General features: G+C 41.7%; 5 non-coding genes across 5 annotated transcripts; 2 read left to right on the top strand and 3 right to left on the bottom strand.

The window, feature by feature from the left end:
* The first annotated feature begins 1,145 nt into the window (after nucleotides 1–1,145).
* Nucleotides 1,146–1,219, top strand: trnan-guu (transfer RNA asparagine (anticodon GUU)). The gene has a single exon. It is a non-coding gene; the product is annotated as a tRNA-Asn (tRNA).
* A 1,262-nt stretch (nucleotides 1,220–2,481) lies between these two features.
* trnap-cgg (transfer RNA proline (anticodon CGG)) lies at nucleotides 2,482–2,552 on the top strand. The gene has a single exon. It is a non-coding gene; the product is annotated as a tRNA-Pro (tRNA).
* Nucleotides 2,553–3,778: 1,226 nt separating this feature from the next.
* trnal-uag (transfer RNA leucine (anticodon UAG)) lies at nucleotides 3,779–3,860 on the bottom strand. The gene has a single exon. It is a non-coding gene; the product is annotated as a tRNA-Leu (tRNA).
* Nucleotides 3,861–17,341: 13,481 nt separating this feature from the next.
* On the bottom strand, nucleotides 17,342–17,423 carry trnal-uag (transfer RNA leucine (anticodon UAG)). The gene has a single exon. It is a non-coding gene; the product is annotated as a tRNA-Leu (tRNA).
* A 1,136-nt stretch (nucleotides 17,424–18,559) lies between these two features.
* Nucleotides 18,560–18,647, bottom strand: trnay-gua (transfer RNA tyrosine (anticodon GUA)). The gene is given in 2 exon segments: nucleotides 18,560–18,595; nucleotides 18,611–18,647. It is a non-coding gene; the product is annotated as a tRNA-Tyr (tRNA).
* Between the last annotated feature and the right edge of the window lie 3,386 nt (nucleotides 18,648–22,033).

Genomic DNA, 22,033 nt, shown 5'->3' on the forward strand with positions numbered 1-22,033 from the left:
TAAAGTGCATTTAAAGTGCTTGTTGTGCTGTCTGATAGTCTGAGGTATAAAAGAAAGAGCACACCGCTTAGTTTGTGTAACAGGAGGTCTAGTCTACCACTACGTTCTATAAACCTACCAGTCAGATTACCACAGGAGGTAATATCTTTGCAGCTCTTTTAAAAGACTCTACCATAATACTGCTGGAGAGCAGGTCCTCATACATGTAAAGCATGCCTCTACCACTGAGCTACATCCCTGAAGATTTTCAGTTTTTTAAAACTGTTTTCTGAGATGACTTAGACTTATCTTTATTAATCCTTTACTTACTTAGGGTGCTTTAGGTAACTGCCTTCCAAGCACTTGACCTGGTTGATTCCAGCCTTTGCAGTAGTTTTTGTGAGTGCTATTACTTACTCTATTGTCAAGAAGTAACCAGAAAGGTTACTTGCCAACCTGGTTTAATACAATATTAGATCTCTGTTATGGTACAAATAAAGCAGTATATCAATCAATCAAGCTTCCTCCATAAGGATCCACAGACTGAGGCAGTCTACTACAATTTGCACTTTCTACTCCTTACATTTTATAAATTGGCTTGTTACTTTAGTTTTGTACTAAAAGTCGTATATCAGGTGTGATTGTGAGAGAAAGAGCAAGAGACTAGTTGTCCGGAGGATAATCAACTGAGATTGTGTGCGTCTTTGAGAACTGTAAGTCCTAGAACTGATGTTGTCAGTTCATTTAAGCCTGTTGTTGTATTGGTCTGTAGTTCTGGCAAATTTAAAAGTTAGCTTGTTTGTGTGTCTTCACCTGTTACCTAGGTTACACCTGTTAGCTAGCTTACACCTGCCTGATTCGATATAATGGCCATTGTTAAATGTCCTTGCTCATTAAGATAATTATTGAATTGGGTTTATTGTTATTATTTACTAGCATATATGATTCCTATGCCTTGTGTATGGTAGCCTTTACAATGTTATGTATTTCTTTTATTACCACACACAGCCATAGCAGAGCCCCCCCCATGTATATCCTGATGCTTGATTGTAATAATGCTTCAACAAAGAGAAGTTGTCTCTGTTCATGTTTTAACAGACAGCCATAAAGCAAATGCTTGTGGCTTAAAGATCGAGCTCCCGCTCATAAAACATCAGATAGATGCAGTCTCTGTGGCGCAATAGGTCAGCGCAGTCGGCTGTTAACCGAAAGAATGGTGGTTCAAGTCCACCCAGGGACGTTTGCTGCTTAAATAACCTGGAGAGAGACAAATCTGGTCTTTACACTTCTGCAGAAGACCATAGTGCAGCCAAAGATAACCCAAGTGGTCTTATGTCTATTAGAAGGTACAGTTCTGCAAACCATATACATATTAATCTTTGCAGTCATTGGTATGCAGGTCACTTGATGTAATACAAGCAAATACATAGGCCCCACCCAACAGTTTTGTGATACGTGGCGTGCAACTGTATGTCAATGATCAGCTTGTTGCTGTGACCAAGAAACCACCAGCAAAATGACTGATACATCATCAGTTCTGAAATTTTCTTGGATGCCAAATATTGAATTGAAAGTCAGAATCCAATTGACATGTAAGAACAAGACAATGCACGTCCAGCTTCTCCATTTCCACATGAGTCAGCTTCCCCAATTTCTGAGTAACAGGAAAATAGCCTGATAAGCAGACATGTGCAGCACGACCTCAAAAAGCCATAAAGCAAATGCTTGTGGCTTAAAGATCGAGCTCCCGCTCATAAAACATCAGACAGGCGCAGTCTCTGTGGCGCAATAGGTCAGCGCAGTCGGCTGTTAACTGAAAGGATGGTGGTTCAAGTCCACCCAGGGATGTTTGTTGTTTAAATAACCTGGAGTGAGCCAACTCTGGGATTTATCCTTCTGCAGAAGACCATAGAGCAGCCCAAAGATAACCCAAGTGGCCTTATGTCTGGTGATATTAACAAACGTAATGTTAGTCACGGTCCCTGTGTGTGTCATGTGGAGAGCTGTTACATTATACTATCACTTTTTACTGACAAAATCAAGTCTTTGTTTTGGTAAAAATATTTTGTATCAAATTCTTCCTGTTGTCAAATGAGATCGTTAAGCTGAGTCGGGCAGTGGAGCCGTGAAAAGACCCCATGCCAATCTACCTGACCATAGTCTTTCAAGTCAGTGACAAATCCAAGCTGCATTTCCTCTTTCAAACTGCATTTCTTTTTTACCAATATTCAATTTCTAATTTTGACAAAAGTAGTCTGTCGTCCAATAAATGGTGGAAACTAGGCTTATCTGCTGTCACTTTTGACCAAAAAATTCAAGTTCCAATCTTGGTAAAATGTTTTGCTTCAAAAGTAGTCTTTAGTCCAATATAATCAGAAAGCTCAGTCTGGCAGTGGAGCCATAAAAACACTTCATGCCAAACAAACTTCTTAACGGTTGGCTTTCGAGTCACTGACTGGTCACATTTACTTGATGGAAATTGCTAATAAGTTATGCTTACGTGGCTCGTTGGTCTAGGGGTATGATTCTCGCTTCGGGTGCGAGAGGTCCCGGGTCAACTCCCGGACGAGCCCTGAAGCAAGGTGCTGTTCCAACCCAATCTGTACTTTAAATCCAGTTTTTGTTAAATTAACCCAGATTAGGAGCCAGCACAATTGTAGTACAGCATGTTGGCAATTTTCATATCCTGCTTCAACTGCACGCAATAGAAAAAAACTGGGAAAAGATATGAGGAACAATGAGCAGGACATGACTCTCCTTGTTCATTGGTCTAGGTTTATGATTCTCGCTTAGGGTGCTTTAGGTCCTGGATGAGACTACTTTGCATTTAAGTAGAGGAATGGATTGAATAATCTGGTTTAGTTATTGAATATGATGGAAAAGAGTGTCACGCGCGAGGCAAATTCATCACAATACTACTATCACTTCTTAGTGGCAAAATCAAGTCGCTTTCCAGCCGCTGCATTTATCAATGTACGATCATTCTTACGCTCTGATTGGTGTGATACGAACGTTTCATGAATATCACGTAAAGCCTGTCGTAAAAGGATTTCTGCGCTCATATCTACCCCACCTCTTTTTTTTGTTTCATGTTATGTCCGGCAAGAAGTATTATGCTTTTGGGTCGTCCGTCCATCTCTACATCAGAATCAGAAATTCTTTATTGATCCCTGAAGGGAAACTCTGGAAAAAACTCTCCTTTGACCAGTGAACCAAAGATTTCAGCTTTATGCCTCTACAGTCCTCCGCTCTACCAACTGAGCTATCGAAGGGAGCTAGCACACACACACACTTCCCATTCCGTGATGTGATAACACAGGACCCCCTGGAGGGACTTTCAGTCTCAGTCTCATACCCAGATGTATTACAAGATTTGAAGTGAACATTGTATGTCCAGTGATGGTGGTATAGTGGTGAGCATAGCTGCCTTCCAAGCAGTTGACCTGGGTTGATTCCCAGCCATCACAGTAGCTTTCTTTGAGTTGTGTTACTTGCTTTATTTGTAAGAAGTCAGCAGAAAGGTTACTTGCCCAACCTGGTTTGATAAAATCTCTTTGAGCTGCACGTTATGGCCAAAATGATAACGACATTAGAGATCACGATTAACTATTGCAATTATTTGTTGATTTTCTTCTCCAAAGTGCTGGAAAGGAAGGTTTCACGAATTGTTGAACCTCAGGTTAACAAGAACAATCTCAGCAAGGTGATTGATGGATGATTCTAGTTACTTCACCAAGTTCAGGCAAATGACACAGCTGTAAGACATCACATTGGTTGCTTCCAGCGATGTATATTTACATCGCTGTGGTGGGATTTGAACCCACGCCTCCAGAGAGACTGGAGCCTAAATCCAGCACCTTAGACCACTCGGCCACACTACCTGCAAACATCAGCTCTCCACATCGTGACAAACACAGGCACCGTAACTAACGGTATGCTTGTAAATGTTATTGGGAAAAAACCTTTGCAAGGAAAAAGCCAATACTTTATTAAAAAATGTTATCACACTTTGTCATTTTTCTCTGGCATTGTTGATTATTAGAATATTGTAACCAGCATTAAGTGAGTAGGTTTAGGTCTGTGTGAATATGGGCTGAGCATTTACCTGGGCTGAACTTGTGAACATCTTCTTTTGCATATTCACTGTAAAGAGCCATTACTCCTCCAACTGCCAACTATTGTTCCAGAGACAATAGGATATACAGTTTTAGATTGCAGGTAACTGTCCAAGACCAAAGACTAAACAGAAATACCAGCAAGTTTCTGGAGGTCCAAATGGCATCTTTGATGGCGGCCAGGGTGAGACACTGATTTGCAAAGTGTATAGCTGTAAATCTACTCCCTAAAAACAATAACAGGTCCGGCACTCTTTTCCCTCCTTTCTCCTTTGGCTTCTTCATCACTCTTTTTTGCACTCGTTCCCACTTGGACCTCCACAGTAAATAAAAGATGGCTCGTTCCAGGTCTAAAATCCCTTCAAAAAAGAGCTGATGAGTAAATCAAAGCTAAAATCACTGCCTTTTTTAAAACACCAATGTGAATAGTTAACGTGTAAGCAATCAGGAAGCTCACATAAAAGATAGCTGTTGGAACCTTGGTCCTTCCCAAACCTACCCTCAAAATGTGAATCACAGATTTAACAGCTCCTGGGCAGGTTAAGGAGAGCAGAGTGGCGCAGCGGAAGTGTGCTGGGACCATAACCCAGATGGGGAGATTTATCTACCAGCTGCTAATTGTTTACCACAGCTACATTTAGACTACTACTACCACTGCTTGGCCCATTTTCACACAGCCCTAAAGCTACTCACTACTCAAATCAACAATGCCAGAGAAAATGACAAAGAGTGATAACATTTTTTAATAAAGTACTGGCATTTTTTCATCAACAGTTTCACTCTACCAATTGACAACTCCTTGGTCTCCCCTTCCCCTCAGGACAAGAATCTGGGCGTAATCCTCGACTCCTCCTTATCCTTTCAGTCTCACATAAATAATATCTGCCGGTCTGCATACTTCCACCTACGCAACATTAACCGCCTCCGTCCCTCCCTTACCACTCACACTGCCTCCATCCTTATCCACAGCCTCGTCACCTCCCGCCTTGACTACTGTAACTCTCTTTTTGGCCTCTTTCCATAAACTTCAACTTCTTCAGAACTCAGCAGCTCGTGTCGTCACCAGAACCCCCTTTCCATCATATAACCCCTGTCCTCCAGCAGCTCCATTGGCTTCCAGTTCAATTCAGAATACAATTTAAAATCCTTCTCCATACTTTCAAAGCCATCCATAACCTTGCTCCTCCATATCTATCAGAACTCCTTCACATCGCCGTCCCCTCACGCTCCCTCAGATCTTCCTCCTCCATCCACCTCACTGTCCCCCCAGCTTGACTTGTCACCATGGGGACCAGAGCCTTCAGCTGCTCTGCTCCCCAGCTCTGGAACTGACTCCCACCTGTCCTCCGCAGTATCGACTCTCTCCCCCTGTTCAAAACCAGACTCAAAACCCACCTGTTCCAGCTTTCTTATTTGTAAATACACTCTTCCTGTCATTTTTTCATAACTGTTTATACTTTTCAGTTGCCTGTATCTGTCTTTTTTTTGTCTGTAAAGCGACCCTGAGTGCTTAGAAAGGCGCTGTTAAATAAAATGTATTATTATTTTTATTATTTTTCAATAAAGTATTTGTTTTTGCCTTGCGAAAGTTTTGTTCCAATAACATTAGAATATGTGGGTGTGGGACGCCCGGGTAGCTCAGTTGGTGAAGAGGGCGTTTGCTGCATGTCATTCCCTCTCTCTCTGCCCTTACATGTCTTCAGCTGTCCTATATAAACAACAGGAGTTGGTGGAGATTGAGGGATATGAATGTCACTCATCAATAGGAAACAATCAAAGGGTGGGGGGGTTGCATTTTATATTGACCAAAGATTCAATGTCAAATAGTTACTAAAATGTCTTTTGTTTTAGATACAGTGATTATTTACATGGAGTCTGGTGGAGATATGCTGCTCTATACACGCTAAAAATAGTGATTATTACATGGAGTCTGGTGGGTTGGGTGATGTTTTATGATAAACTAAAATGATCTTACTCTTTAACTAAAAGCTCTATCTCTGTAGGGATCCATCCCATAATGTTGTCACACACTTTGAATAATAATCTTCTTTTTCAGCACTTTTAGTGGATGGAAACGTTCTCTTATCAAGGAGTTTAAACACAGAAACGGCAGGAAGGATAAATCCACCAAATCAAGTCACAAATATTCAGCACGAGGCCTTGTTTATTTTTTTTTATGTATTTAATTGTTCCACATTACAAAACATTTAAAACAATTCAATCCTTGATGTTATTTACAAGTTTGCTTTCTATTATCTGATTTTGTAAAACATCATCAGGGTCTTTAATTTCAGTCTGAACAGACCTCAACAGATTTAAAACCACATTCAGTCACAGAAAATGTGAAATGTCAGACAAAGATTATTAAATGAAATTCCACCAAGTTGGAAAACATGTTAAACTACAAAACAATAATTTGAGAGCGTACAATTCAAAATGGCTGACTTCTAGTATGTTGGTAATGAGGAGAGGACAAATTTAAACAAATATTGAATTTGCGCTTATTAAACTCACAATGCTCAAAGGTTAGAGTTTTTACCAACTTTTGGGAGTTTAGAAATATATAAGGGTGACAAAAATGTATTCCTTAAAAGAAAATTACACTGACTTCTTGTCAGCCCAAATTTATTTTTATATTTATAGAGATGAGAAGAAAGTTTTTACCAAAATAAAAGTTTCAAACATGTCTACGTTTTCCAACTAAAACATCTTTAAACGTCTTAACGTTTCTCCTTTGGGCCTTCTCCTTCCCACTGTGGGTACATTGTGGTTAGGGTTGGGTACCGAAACCCGGAGCTAGTACGGCACCGGTGCCTTAACACCCGGTATCTATCGGACCGAAAAGTAACGGGGATTTAGGGGCCTCATTTTGGTGCTACTAAAACACCGGCGCTGCCTTTTTCCATCTAGTGGTTGTTTTTGTCATTTAGCAGCAATTTACTACAGAAATATGTTGCTACATTTTTTAATTTAATTTGGACCATATAGCAATAAACAAGCCGTTCTTAAATGTTGCTGACTGTCTTTTTGTGCTCCGTCTTTTTTTAAATATATAAATTTAAAAAATGTATTTTTAAAAGTATGGGTTCAGGCACCGATTCTGGTCCCTAAATGGTAAAGGGTTCTGAGGACAGGCAGAAACAGTCCAGCTGATCCACAATAACATACATGTTGATCAGAAGATAAAGTTACTGCTGGTCAGCCTTCAATGTGGAGAGAAGATCAGAATATAACAACACAGCTATCAGGGCATGAGGAGGAAACAGCTTGGCTCTGAAACATGTTCACAACGAGGCAGAGTGAATGCGTTGGTGAGTTTTAAGGTGACTACTACGAGAAAAGGTTTTCCCACATTGTTCACACCAGTACGGCTTCTCTCCAGTGTGAATACGCTGGTGAGATTTAAGGGTACCACTCTGAGAAAATGTTTTCCCACATTGTTCACAGCTGTACGGCTTCTCTCCAGTGTGAATACGATGGTGAGTTTTAAGGTGACCACTCTTAGAAAAGGTTTGCCCACATTGTTCACAGCTGTAAGGCTTCTCTCCAGTGTGAATGCGCTGGTGAGTTTTAAGGCTACCACTATGAGAAAAGGTTTCCCCACATTGTTCACAGCTGTAAGGTTTCTCTCCAGTGTGAATGCGCTGGTGAGTTTTAAGGTGACCACTCCGAGAAAACGTTTCCCCACATTGTTCACACCAGTACGGCTTCTCTCCAGTGTGAATACGATGGTGAGTTTTAAGGTGACCACTCTTAGAAAAGGTTTGCCCACATTGTTCACAGCTGTACGGCTTCTCTCCAGTGTGAATGCGCTGGTGAGTTTTAAGGTTACCACTATGAGAAAAGGTTTTCCCACATTGTTCACAGCTGTACGGCTTCTCTCCAGTGTGAATGCGCTGGTGAGTTTTTAGGGTACTTTGTAGTATGAAAGCTGCCCCACATTGATTACAGCTGTACGTTTCCTCTCCAGTGTGAACTCTCTGATGAATCTTAAATATCCTGATGTTGTGAAGGATTTGTCACAGTGCTGACAGCGGTGACGTTTGACTCCTCTTCCTCTCCGTTTCTATCAACAGAGAAAAACCAAGAGAGTGAGTTAGTGAGGTGCCATGCTGTAGAGCTCTATCTTAAACTAGAAACAACATTTAGAGCATGTCTATGGAACATTGTTTGACTGACGCATTACCTTTCTTAATTATCTGCCAACATCACTATTATGGAGTTGCTTTATGGTAAATGTAACATCCAGTGTTGGTTAGTTTGTGATAAACTACTTTTGATCAATTTATGTGTGGCCTCCATGTGTTGCCAGCCTTTAGCCAGATGTTTAGTAACAAATGGGGGATCATTCAGGATGTTTAGTGTCGGGAAAGTTGTAAAAGATTTTAAGCTTTCAGTGGTATCTGTAGGGGTTACCGTGTTGTCTTCATGTTGCTGGAACAGCTCTACTCCAGTAAAGTAAATTGGAACCATTGTTCCTGATGGCCATTAGCAATGAGGGGCACCAGTTGAACTTTAACCTTTTGTTTGAGGTTGTCGTTTTTGCTAAATCAAATGTGTATAGCCAGCAGTATTGTGTAAGTAGTAACATAGTAGTGTAATGTGGTATTGTCCACACAAGCTCCATTTCCTCAAGCATTTCTGAAGCTCAGCAGAGCTTTCTGCTGTGCTCGGGAATAAAACTGCTGAGGATCACTGACTCCTCTGAAGAACACAGGCACATATGTCGTGGTCATGGATGTTTAAAAAATAGCTTTGATGTACAGTTGTGTTCAAAATAATAGCATCACTAAACTCATAAATCATATTTTTTGGTAAAAGTGATATTTCTACAAGGCAAATAATAAAAGTCCTAGAAAACCAACAGTCATGACATGCATGCTGCTCATTCTGTGGAATTGAATCTGTAATTGAAAGGAGCATGTTGAAAATAATAGCAGTGTTGTGTTCAATTAGTGAGCTGATTGATTCTGTGAAGAAACAGGTGTCAGTTATGGCCAATAATTAATCTATATACTGTATATATACATATTTAAGGAAGGAAGGAAGTACATGTTGTGCATGCTGGTTATAGTGCATTTCACGCTGAAATACTCAGCAAAATGGCTCGTTCCAGACATTGCTCTGAGGAACAGAGGACTTTGATTAAAAAGTTGATATGAGAGGGGAACACATATAAAGAAGTGCAGAAGATTATAAGCTGCTCTGCCAAAATCATTTCAAATGCCTTGAAATGGCATCCAACGCCTGACCGACGTGGGAAACAACCAAAGGACACATTGACTGGTCAAAGGAGAAATGGAGCAACATCCTGGGGACTGATGAGAGGGAAATTGTTCTTTTTGGGTCTAGGAGCCACAGACAGTTTGTCCTCCGACCCCCCTGCACTGAAATCAAGCCCCAGTCCACTGTGAAGACAGTAAAGCATGCTGGTTATGGGATGTTTCTCATACTGTGGTGTTGGGCCTGTTTATCACATACCAGGGATCATGGATCAGTTCCCATACATCAGAATACTTGAAGAGGTCACGTTGCCTTATGCTGAAGAGGAAATGCCTTTGAAACGGGTCTTTCAACAAGACAAGGACCCAAACACACCAGGAAGGAGCAAAGTCTTGGTTCCAGATGAACCAGATGGATGTTATGGAGGGGCCAGCCCAATCCCTGGACCTTAATCCTAGAGAACACTTGTAGGGTGACATCATAAATGCTGTTTCTGAGGCCAAATCCAGTAATGCAGAGGAATTATGGGATGTAGTTCAATGGTCCTGGGCTGGAATACCTGTTCACAGGTGACTCCAGGCAACACAGATATGAAGCAGTTCTCAGAAATAATGGTTATGCAACTAAATATTAGTGCAGGGATTAAAACGCTGACACATTTTCCCAGTTTATACAGTAAACATTTGAGTTTGTAAAGAAAACTGCAAATACTGCTAATATTCCATTTTCTTCATTTCCTGTAAAGGTAGAACACAGACTTGATCAATGTTGGTCGTGTTCTGATTTGGAAATGAATGGGCAGTGTTCCTAATGCATTGGTATTATGGAATTAAAAGCTATTCTAAGGATTTGGAGCATTATTCACTTCTTTAAAAACACAGCTGTTATTCTGAACACAACTGTATGTAAAGGTTTTGGATACAAAGATGTAATGATTGGTCGAAAGGGGGGTGGCCTCATACACCTCCCCACAAAATACATGCATGTCCATTGATCTGCGTTTGTAGATCAACAGACAGAGTGAGTGAGTTAGTAAGGCGCCATGGTGTAGTAAGCTAAGTAAAACCAGAAGCATCATTCACAGCATGTCTGTGTCTAAGTTCCACTGCTGCATAACCATGGTTACGCTCTGTGTGTGTGTTAATAAAGTTTGGATTGAATATCAGCGTGGCCTTTTTGTTGGCGGCCTTGAGCCAGGCAGGAACAACCGGGGATGGTCTGGGATTGGTAGTGCTGGAAACTTTTCTTTGTGGAGTGTTTGACTCCCAGTTGACCTTGATCTAGTATCTGTAGGGGTCATCAGCCTCTCCGACTCAGGGATTGGTTGGCACTCTTTGTTTCTTATTAGATCAAAAATCTAAATTTGATCACAAAAAATAATACTCTACATGAGAACCATAATCCAGAAATACAAAGCATGAATATATTGTTGAATCTGTTAAGTTAAATTGGTAGAAATGTACATTACGATAAACGTGACTGCACATTATATGAAAGGCACCGAGGAGATTATCAAAACTGATTTTTCCCGGCCTTTATTTATCCCTGTTGCCCCCCCCCAGACCACTATCAGAGGGCCGCAGTTTAATTGACTACCGTTTTTTTCTTTGAGGAATTACGTATGATACATAAATCCTAAAAGACATTTGTTAAACCCTCTGTGTGCATTCATTAGTATTGAGATTAGATTTTTGGGACTCTTCAGTCTGGAGTACCCTCTTTCCTTCACTCACCTCCTCCTCCCTGACACCTTTCCTCTTGCCCTCCTTCTTCTTCTCCTCCGTCTCCTCGTGTCTCTGCATGTACTCAGTGATAAGGTCCAGGTCCAGGTTGTCTTGTGGCTCCCATGTGTTCTCCTCACTGGAAAGGTGAGTGCAGACAGAAGAACATCTCCTCACACTTTGTTTTTAGACAATCCATTCTTACTCTAATTGTCATTCCTATTATTCCTTTTTTCTATTGCCATCTTGTAAGGTTATTTGTGGGTCTGCAACATAGTGTCAAAATACCAAACCTTCAACTTTGGGGGCATGATACCACGCTGACACCTATTTGCAATATGTAAATATATATTATATATCTCAGGACCAAGAACACCAAGCATTAATATTATTATATAATCATAATATAATAATTATAATAATAATATTATATATATATTATACTTACTCTGAGAACCCCTTCCATTTCAGCAGAAACTCCACTCTTCCCTTCACCACTCTGCGGTCCAAAACCTTCTCCACCACATATTCCTCTTCTTCCTCTTCCACCTCCTCCTCCTTCTTGCGCTTTTTTCCTGCTCTGGTCGCCAGCTTGCCGTCTGCTGAAGGTGCCTTTAGTAGACCCAAGGAGGGGGAGGGGGGACATGCAGAGATAATGATACAAGGGTTAGAAGAACTAATGGGAGGTGTGAGTGAATTTGGGGGACGTCTGGTCACCCTACTCTAGGGTGCTAGTTAGTGTCTGTTAGCTCACAGGGCTCTAGAGTAGGGCTGCACAATTAATCGAATTTTAATCGCGATCACGATTTGGACTTCCCACGATCAAATTTGCGTGATCAAGCGATTATTTTTTATAAAGCGTCATTTCATAGAACGCTCCGTGTTTTTTGCAAAGCCAATCTCCCGCTCCGTAAAGCCGTCTGCTCATGAGCCAGTCAGAGTAGTTCACTGCACCCCGTGCAGCTAAGTTTCTAGATGTAGACAGTCACAGAGGACAGAGTAGCGGGAGGAAAACTCAACAGATAGCAGTCGGTAATACGTCAGTCTCAAGGTTTACCAGTTTACCAGTAAACGCAACACGTTGTCCCATTTGTTGTTTTTCAGACAACAGCAGTGACCGGTGCTAGTCATCGTCTGTTAGCTGTTAGCTAGTAGCGTCTGTTAGTTGTTAGCTCCTCTAGGACGCACCGGTGCTAATGTCCTCGCATTCGCTGCAATGCTGTTTATATGGATATGGTTTAATTTTGCGTTACACAACCCATTTCGTCTGTAAAGCCGTGCCTGTGTCGGATCTTTCTACGCTCTCTCGTCCTACGCTCTCTCGTCCTACTCTCTCTCCTCTTACTGTCCGCGCTCCGCCACACAGCGGCCGCCGGTGCACACTTCTGATATTTGTCTACAGTTTTAATTTTTCATTAACACAGCTGTATATTGTTAAGTATGAGGGGTTAAACCTGTATTTGTACCAGTGTTTCCGCGGGTAACTGTTATCGCGGCCGCTACGGCGAAGAACACAGAAGACGTTTTTGAATGCAACTAACTTCAGTTGGTAACAGCGTGAGACGGAGCTGCTGGACCGAAGCCTGGACCAGGACCAGAGATGTGACCCATGGCCAGAATATCATAGTTCATAAAAATGCAGCGCAGTGAAGATACAGACGTTTAATACACACGACGTGTGTATCCCCCGTTCGACCCGTGCTGGACCCGTTCATAATGATCAGCCGTCTCTCTGTGAGTAGCGTCCATCACACTCCCTCTCGCAGTTATAAATAGCCTATGTGACAATAAAATTTGTTTTGGTTAAAATCAACAAATAATCGTGAGAATAATCGCGATCAAAATTTTGATCAAAATAATCGCGATTATCATTTTGGCCATAATCGTGCAGCCCTACTCTAGAGTGCTAGTTAGTGTCTGTTAGCTCACAGGGCTCTAGGGTGCTAGTTAGTGTCTGTTAGCTTACAGGGCTCTAGGGTGCTAGTTAGTGTCTGTTAGCTCACAGGGCTCTAGGGTGCTAGTTAGTGTCTGTTAGCTTACAGGGCTCTTTCCTCTAGGTCGCATCCGCTGCCTCTCCATAAACAAAGCAACGTTGTTTATATCGATATGGTTTAATTTAGCGTTACATGACCCATTTCTTCTGTAAAGCTGTGCCTTTGTTTGTCTCTCACTCTTAGTCTCCCCGCAGCCCCCCCCCCCCCCCCCCCCATTTACTAACACAGGCTCCCCAGCAACAGAGACAGAGCGGTGACTGCACCGATGTCGAGCTTCTGACATTTGTCCACAGTTTTAATTATTATTAACACAGCTGTATGTTGTTAAGCATAAGGGGCAAACCTGTCTTCGTAGAGGACAGCGTGTGAGACGGACGAAACCTGCTGGACCCATTCCTAATGAGTCAGTCGTCACTCTCTGAGTACGTCCATCACCCCCCCCCATCCATTCCTAATGAGTCAGCCGTCTCTCTGTGAGTACGTCCATCACCCCCCCCCCCATTCATTCCTAATGAGTCAGCCGTCTCTAAGTGAGTACGTCCATCGCCCCCCCCATCCATCCTAATGAGTCAGTCGTCTCTCTGTGAGTACGTCCATCGCCCCCCCCCCCATCCATTCCTAATGAGTTAGCCGTCTCTGTGAGTAGCATCCATTGCATAACCCCTCCCCCCCCTCTCTTTATCAGTTATTGTTGAAAACAAGTGAGTCATTTTTTTTTAAATATATCCTAGGCTATTTCAGATAATTTTCATTTCCATGTGTTGCAGCTGTATATATGTACAACATATAACTTCAACATAAGAAGAATGTAGCATAATATGGATGTGAAAGCAGTTATAAATACCTTATGTGACAATATAATTAGTTTTAGTTAAAATCAACAAATAACCGTGATAATAATCGTGATCACAATATTAATCAAAATAATCATGATAATCATTTTGGCCATAATCGTGCAGCCCTACATATAATACGGAAAGTAACGAGGAGGTGAAGCTAGCCTCGCTCTGGACCAGGTTAGTCGCAAAGAATTAATCACCATGGTAACTTGGCTGGGTTTAATTTAACCTGGCTTCGTGCGTCAAAGCTCAATTCATCCAGGACAACTTGAATATCACGGCTTATTCCCTTATCGTGGTTTTGTGCAACAGGCCCCTGGAGGGGGAAAACCAGAAGGCACATAACACCGGATCAACATCAAAGGAACAAAGGTGCGTTCAAAGCCTCGTGCTGCTGGGCCAGTGGCTATCATTATGAAACGGAACAGCCTCTCCAGTCTGATTGGTCCATTCTCTGCAGTTCAACCTTCACTTCATTTACTGGAACATTATTCATTATCTTAGTGCTCATAATACTGAAGAAAAGAAGAAGAAAAGGAGAAAATGATGCCGCTTCCCTACCTGTAGGCGCTCCTAAACCTTCACCCCCGTCCTTTCCTGGCTTGTTAATATTCCTGTAGTCCGGAAATGTCCCCAGATGTAAAGAATTCATCCAGGTTGGGAGTATTGTCCTGTAGAGTCCGTGCTAACTAGCTGCTAACTTCACGTGCCGACCTCGTTCCGTCTCCTCGCCCTGCACCGTGTTGCTGGGTATGTTTGTATTCCTCATGTTGCTGCCTACACAATCAAACTATCCCCGCCTTTTCCGGTTTAGTTTTCACCCCGGGACAGCCCCCGACGTCCAGCAAGCGCTCCCACTGTGGAGCGCCAATACGCTGCGTCATCTCTCTGAGCGGCCATCTTAGAAACAGCTCTCATTGGCTATCAACACGCCAATCAGGCCAGTTGTAGCCAATCACGTTCCCTTTCCAAGGTTCATAGCGTGATAGGAACATCCAATGGGAGCCTAAGCCCCGCCTCCCAGAGCCAGCAGGCTCACACATGTGATTTATGAAAACAAAGCTGTTCAGCAGTGAGTTTTTCTTTTTCTTCATGTCATCTTTATTGCAAAAATAGGAAACAGAACACTAATGACATATAAAGTATATAATACAAACATAATAAACATAATACAATACAATTTTGCCAGGGGAAGCTTAAAGGCCGTTACAAAGATAAGGAAGACCATATGTTAACAGTTTTAATTGCCTTCAGAATCAGAATCAGAAATACTTTATTGATCCCCGAAGGGAAACTCTGTGTTGCAGTTGCACAAATAGTATAAATATCAGAGTAGAAATACAAATAAAGAAATATAAGGAGTGTGGACATGTACGGTATTTACATAGTTAAACGAATGTTACTATACATTATTTGCATAATTAACATAATTTAGGAATTGCAATGGTAAAAAGTAAAATAATAATAATAATAATAATAATAATAATAATAATAATAATAATAATAATAATTGTAGCAGTTGAGTATTGCACACATGTCAGGCCAGTGTTATTGCACAAAACAGATAATACAGATAATATTGTCCAGTTTCAACCTCTCTGAGTGTCTTAGAGCGAGGAGTTATAAAGTTTGATGGCCACAGGCAGGAACAACTTCCTGTGGCGCTCTGTGGTGCATTTTGGGAGAATGAGTCTGTCACTGAAAGTGCTCCTGTGATTGAGCAGCAAGCCATGGAGTGGGTGCGAGACATTGTCCAAGATGGCATGTAGTTTGGACAGCGTCCTCCTCTCTGACACCACCAACAGAGAGTCCAGATCCACCCCCACAACGTCACTGGCCTTGCGGATCAGTTTGTTGAGTCTGTTGGCGTCCGCTACCCTCAGCCTGCTGCCCCAGCATGCAACAGCAAAGAGGATAGCACTGGCCACCACAGACTCATAAAACATCCTCAGCATCGTCCTGCAGATGTTGAAGGACCTCAGCCTCCTCAGAAAGTAGAGACGGCTTTGGCCCTTCCTGTAGAGGGCTTGAGTGTTCTTGGCCCAGTCCAGTTTATTGTCTAAGTGCACTCCCAGGTATTTGTAGTCCTCCACAATGTCCACACTGACCCCCTGGATGGAAACAGGGCTCACTGCTGCCTTGGCTCTCCTTAGATCCACCACCAGCTCCCTGGTCTTTGCCACGTTGAGCTGTAGATGGTTCTGCTCACTCCATGTGACAAAGTCCCCCCCCCCCCCACAGCTCTGTACTCAGCCTCGTCCCCCTCGCTGATACATCCAACCACAGCAGAGTCATCAGAAAACTTCTGAAGATGGCAGGACTCTGTGTGGTAGTTGAAGTCTGTGGTGTAGATGGTGAAGAGGAATGGCGCCTGGCTAGAGCTTCAGAAGGCAGGACATGACAGATTACACATCTGTCACATAGTCAGTTTGTAGTCTTAAATACCAAGTCTCTTGCTGTTCCTTGACTAGTTGCCCCCCCCCTGCTCTGCATCGCTCCAGGTAAGTAGAAAGCAATCTGTTATGCACCTTTGCATTGCACTAAAATGTCCACATTTGGACCTGAATCCACAATAACTTTACTTGACACTCACATACATTGGTTTTCAGGTAAAAATGTTGGTCAGGGTTTAGTTACTGTTTGAAAAAGGAAAATAATTGTTAGATGAATTATGATATAATTGCAGATGAAGTATTTATGACCCATCAAAGACGACAAAAGGATACATCAGTTGTCGGGGGTCTGATTTAAAGGAAATGATACTCTTTAAAAGTGTTGGGGTTCTAGCGTTAAACTAATGAGGAAGAATTGACAAATCTAAGTTAACCCAAAAGTTTCTCTTTCAAATGTTACATCTGTATCTGTCAAGTCCTGACCATTCTCTGACCGGGAATTGAACCCGGGCCGCGGGGAGCGCTGAATCCTAGCCACTAGACCATCAGGGAGTCACATCTATCAACTTTATCTTTGTAGATGTGAGTTTCCTTTTCACTTACTGGAATGACTCATATTGTTTTAGGCGAGATATGGCACCGTAGTTTTAGATGTTAAAATGTGCGCACAAGAAAGCTGAGGGATTACTGTGGGGAAATGGAGAATGACTAGGTTAACTGAAGATTTTAAATATTGTGAAAATTAACAGAACATATGAACACGTTAAACATATACGGGCATATAACATATACCTGCAGTCTCAGTCTTTGGATGGTATTGGTAGCGTATGCGCCCCGTCATAGTTACCGACAATTTTGTTGATGAATGAGTATTTCACATTGAACACTTAAGATTGGGTGTTCATTTAAAAACAGGGAATTGCCAGTAAAGATAAAACAACAGATTCAGCAAGGAGTCTAATACGTTGCCACTAATGACTTTAGTCACTTCACCAAGCTATGTCATAAGAGTATAATGTAACTGATACAAATTCAAGTCAACATATGGTTTGTCTTCACCTATGTAACATCAGCAAATGGCAGTGGTGGGATTTGAACCCACGCCTCCAGAGAGACTGGAGCCTAAATCCAGCGCCTTAGACCACTCGGCCACACTACCTGCATGTATCAGCTCTCCACATCGTGAGACACACAGGGACCTTAACTAACGGTATATTTGTCAATGTCATTGGAATAAAACTTTCGCAAGGAAAAAGCCAATACTTTATTGGAAAATGTTATCACTCTTTGTCATTTTTCTCTGGCATTGTTGATTATTAGAATATTGTAACCAGCATTAAGTGAGTAGGTTTAGGTCTGTGTGAATATGGGCTGAGCATTTACCTGGGCTGAATTTATGAACATCTTCTTTTGCATATTCACTGTAAAGAGCCATTACTCCTCCAACTGCCAACTATTGTTCCAGAGACAATAGGATATACAGTTTTAGATTGGAAGGTAACTGTCCAAGACCAAAGACTTCATTGAAATACCTCAAGTGTTCAAAACAGTTTGTCAAAATGGGAAAGGTCATGTTTTTGATTACAAATTCCAGCACAGTGGTTCATTTACCATTCAAAAACAAAAGTACAATCATGAAACACATACTACTTAGACAGAATGAACCTGGTCAGGTGGCAATGAAATGATTCCAGAGACGTGGACCCTCTGGCACAGCCATACTTGGTCAGGACAACACCCCCCTTCTTGATGTGCTCCATGCGCACCTGGTCCAGCAGTGGCACCACCATGAGGTCCCTTCCGTTTGCCCCTCCCAGTTGCTTGTAACAGAGAGAGGTCCCCTGCATCCCACTCAAATATGCAGGCAGAGAGACGGCTCATGAAGGTGGGACCAGACGTGAGATTTTTTTCGCAGCCCACGCTCACGTTCAAATTGATAAATGCCGTACTCTGCGTAGGAATCGGCGTACCCCCGTCCTACGCCTGTTTTAGGTCGTATGCACATTTCATAAATAAGGGCCCTTGTGAGCACAATAAGATTTCTTAAAGAAAGGTTTGTACTTTATAGTTCTAGTTTTTTTTCCAGTTCTTCTGGTCACACTTGGCACTATTTCACATGGTTTGTCTGTAGTTCTCTATTCTGTCAGGGCTTAACTCTGTCTCCCACACCTATTTTTTTTTGTTTCTTGTTATGTCTCGGGAGGAAGTATTGTGCTTTTAGGTCAACCATCCATCTGTACATCAGAATCAAAAACACTTTATTGATCCTTGAAGGTAGCCTCTGGAAAAAGGTGCTCCTTCGAGCCGGATTTGAACCAGCGACCTAAGGATTTCAGTTCTATACCCCTACAGTCCTCCACTCTACCAACTGAGCTATCGAAGGGAGCTACCATAGACATACGCACTTCTCATTCTGTGAATGTGAATGTGATAACACGGGGCCCCCCTGGATCTGACAATCTTTAGGGATGTAGCTCAGTGGTAGCGTGCATGCTTCACAGGTTTTTATGGTTGATCGTATGAAATTCTTTCATATTGGAACTAGTTTTGCTTGAACACTGTGACAACACATATCCTGTACTGGATATGGAGGCACTGATTGTTTGTCTAATCTTCTGGATTTTGTCTATGAAGAAGGAGGCAAAGTCATTGCAGGCCTTGGTAGATAACAGTTCAGATGCTACTGGTACTGGAGGGTTTGTTAAACTATCGACAGTAGCAAACAAAGCACATGAATTATTATTGTTTCCAGAGATAATATCAGAGAAGACCTCCTTGCCTTCGTTGTTCCAAATTATAAATGCAAAGTCTCTCTTAAGCAGAAAATGCGTTTTGGATTGGTAGGAAATGGAGATGGGCGTTGCCAAGAGGAGGCGCCTTTTTGATTGACAAGAAATGGATATGAAGTCTCTCAGGATTGGCAAAAAATGGAAGGGAGCTTTGAGTTTGATTGGTGAGAAAAGAAGATGAGAAAGTGGACAAATATGTTCTGGGTCATGACAAATCATCTAGGGTCAGTCTTAGCTTTTGTGTAAATACATAGGCTCCACATACATTGTTTTATTAAGATTGACGACCAAATTGTTAGTATTTCTGAAACTTTCCCAACCATTGCGATAGCTTTCATAGCCTCGTTGGCGCAGTAGGCAGTGCGTCAGTCTCATAATCTGAAGGTCGTGAGTTCAACCCTCACACGGAGCAGGTGTTTTAAAATAAAAAACACATCTGATGCTGAAAATGCAGTGACAGGTGATTGAACGCTGGCACATAGCACATACATGGAAGTTGTGATTCTGGTTATTTCTGAGATCAACAATCTCAGGAAGGCTTTTTACAATCAATTGGGAAAAATGGGAATGCATACTCTTAATAAGTAGACTTCCAGAGTATTTGCATAACAAAGACACAAACATGGGCGTTGTGATAGGATGGGGTCGTTCATCATTGTTTCTGAGATCAACAATAACTTCAGAAGTTTCGAATTCAATGGCTACTTATGGTTTCTTTCTAGGAGCGGTTCAAAATTACGTTGCACTATTTTGTCTAATTGCTTAGGTCATAATATTTCCAGAGACTTAATTTCTTTCAGGTGGTTAATAGTTATGGTCAAATGAAGCTTCATTAAGCTTTCTGAACAATGTTCTTCATTTTCTGAACGCATTCACTCAGTTGTGTTTTATTATTGGTTGTACATCTGTGATTGCCCTAGAGGTCTCTCAGTCCAGCACCTCTCCCGCTCATCTTTGTTAGTTTTACTCTGTCCAGCATAAATCACTGACACCACACACTCACCCATCCATGCATACACACTCACCTCTGACTAAACTGACTACCACCATCATTGAATTGTCATTTCTTTTGTTGTAGTAATATAATCGCATTTCCTTCAACCTTTGCACACGGTCTTTTGTCCTGGCCTTTCATGGGGTCATGACAAAGCATCTAGGGTCAGTCTTAGCCTTTGTGTGAGTACATAGGTTTCCAAAAACATTGTTTTTATTGAGATTAAAGACCAAATTGTTAGTATTTCTGAAATTTTCCCACCATTGTAACTGCTTTCATAGCCTCGTTGGCGCAGTAGGCAGAGCGTCAGTCTCATAATCTGAAGGTCGTGAGTTCACCCTCACACAGGGCAGCTGCTTAAAAGACAAAAAAACACACTGCTGCTGAAAATACAGTGACAGGTGGTGTGAACAGTAGCAAAAGCATGTGAATGGAAATTGTGGGGTCTATTTTATTTCAGAGATTTGCTGTGAGCTGATTGTCATGTGTCCAGCAGAAAGACAACAGTGTGTTGTTCTTTTCGTCTATGATTATACCGTAGCAGTGCAAGCATTATCCCCAGGTTTGAGTTCCAGCCACAGCAGTTGCATTTAAAGGTTTTGAAGCCATACCAACATACCATTACATTTTACCCAGGTTTCTTCTTTTATTCAGTGATAATTCCATTTTCAGACAGCACAACAAGCACTTTAAATGTACACTTTCTATTTTACTGTATTTTATGTACTTGGACTGTAGTGTAGTATATTTATTGTATTATGCTCCAGTGTTATGGGTGTTACGGCAGGTATGAGCACGTTTCTATTTTTTATGGATGAAGTAAATTTGAGATGCTGTTAAGTTTACTCTTCAGCAGGTGGAGACATAAGTGCTGGCCTTTTTCAATAAAGTATTGACTTTTTCCTTGCAAAAGTTTGTTTCCAATGACATTAACAATCATACCATTAGTTACGGTCCGTGTGTGTGTCACGATTTGGTGTGATGGCGTGCGCAGGTAGTGTGGCTAGAGTGGTCTAAGGTGCTGGATTAAGCTCCAGTCTCTCTGGAGGTGTGGGTTCAAATCCCACCACTACCTTTTGCAAAGTTACTTAGTAGAGAGAGAGAGAGAGAGAGAGAGAGAGAGAGACAAATGGAATGAAAAAGAAGGACTGGTTTAATTATGGCAGCAGTAAAGTAATAGAACTATTACTAATAATAATAGTAGTGCAGGGCATAAGTAGGGCGTCCAGCAGAACCACAGCACACTGCATCCACAATCCAGTAATCTGAGTGGGAGAAACACAAGGGCTTCTGGAAAGAGGCAACATTAGTTACTGCAAGCTTTTATCCTTTATCATCTAGTACTATCATAAAGATGATCCCTACACACATCGTTGCAGTGGGCACCAGATTTGAACGGGGACCTCTTGATCTGCAGTTCAATGCTCTACCACTGAGCTATACACCCACACACTCCATTTGAATATGTGGCAGTAAAACAATGCCTGGGCCTCACCATGTGGTTACCTTCACAGTCGAGAAAGTATCCAAATCTCATCTACTGTATGAGAAAGGAGTTAAAAGAAAGAAAACAGTGTAACCTTCTATAAAGGCCCAGGTGAATTATGTTAATTACAATAGATTCAAGACTAAGCACAGAAAATGTGGTCCACACAAGGATCCACACTGTTACAGTACAGTGCTCGACCCACAAGCACACAGAGCACACAAACGCACACACACAGCACCCTTCCCTTTGCTTACAACTGCTCCGACAGAAATCAATTTCACACTAATACTACTCAAATTATTATAATGTATAATGTATTTAATGTATGTAAAAATACTTTCTGAGAAAGTAATCAATACGTTATGTATAAACTTACACTTCACGATCAGGGTCCTTTTCATCCAGAAAATCCTTTTCCATTTCAGAGTCCACGAAACTTCACTTTCAGAAGAGGAAATTACTTCTTCATTTGGTCTTTTGACCATATAGCATCTGCC

This window comes from Etheostoma spectabile, unplaced genomic scaffold (genome assembly GCF_008692095.1).
Source record: "Etheostoma spectabile isolate EspeVRDwgs_2016 unplaced genomic scaffold, UIUC_Espe_1.0 scaffold00018948, whole genome shotgun sequence".
NCBI lineage: Eukaryota > Metazoa > Chordata > Actinopteri > Perciformes > Percidae > Etheostoma > Etheostoma spectabile.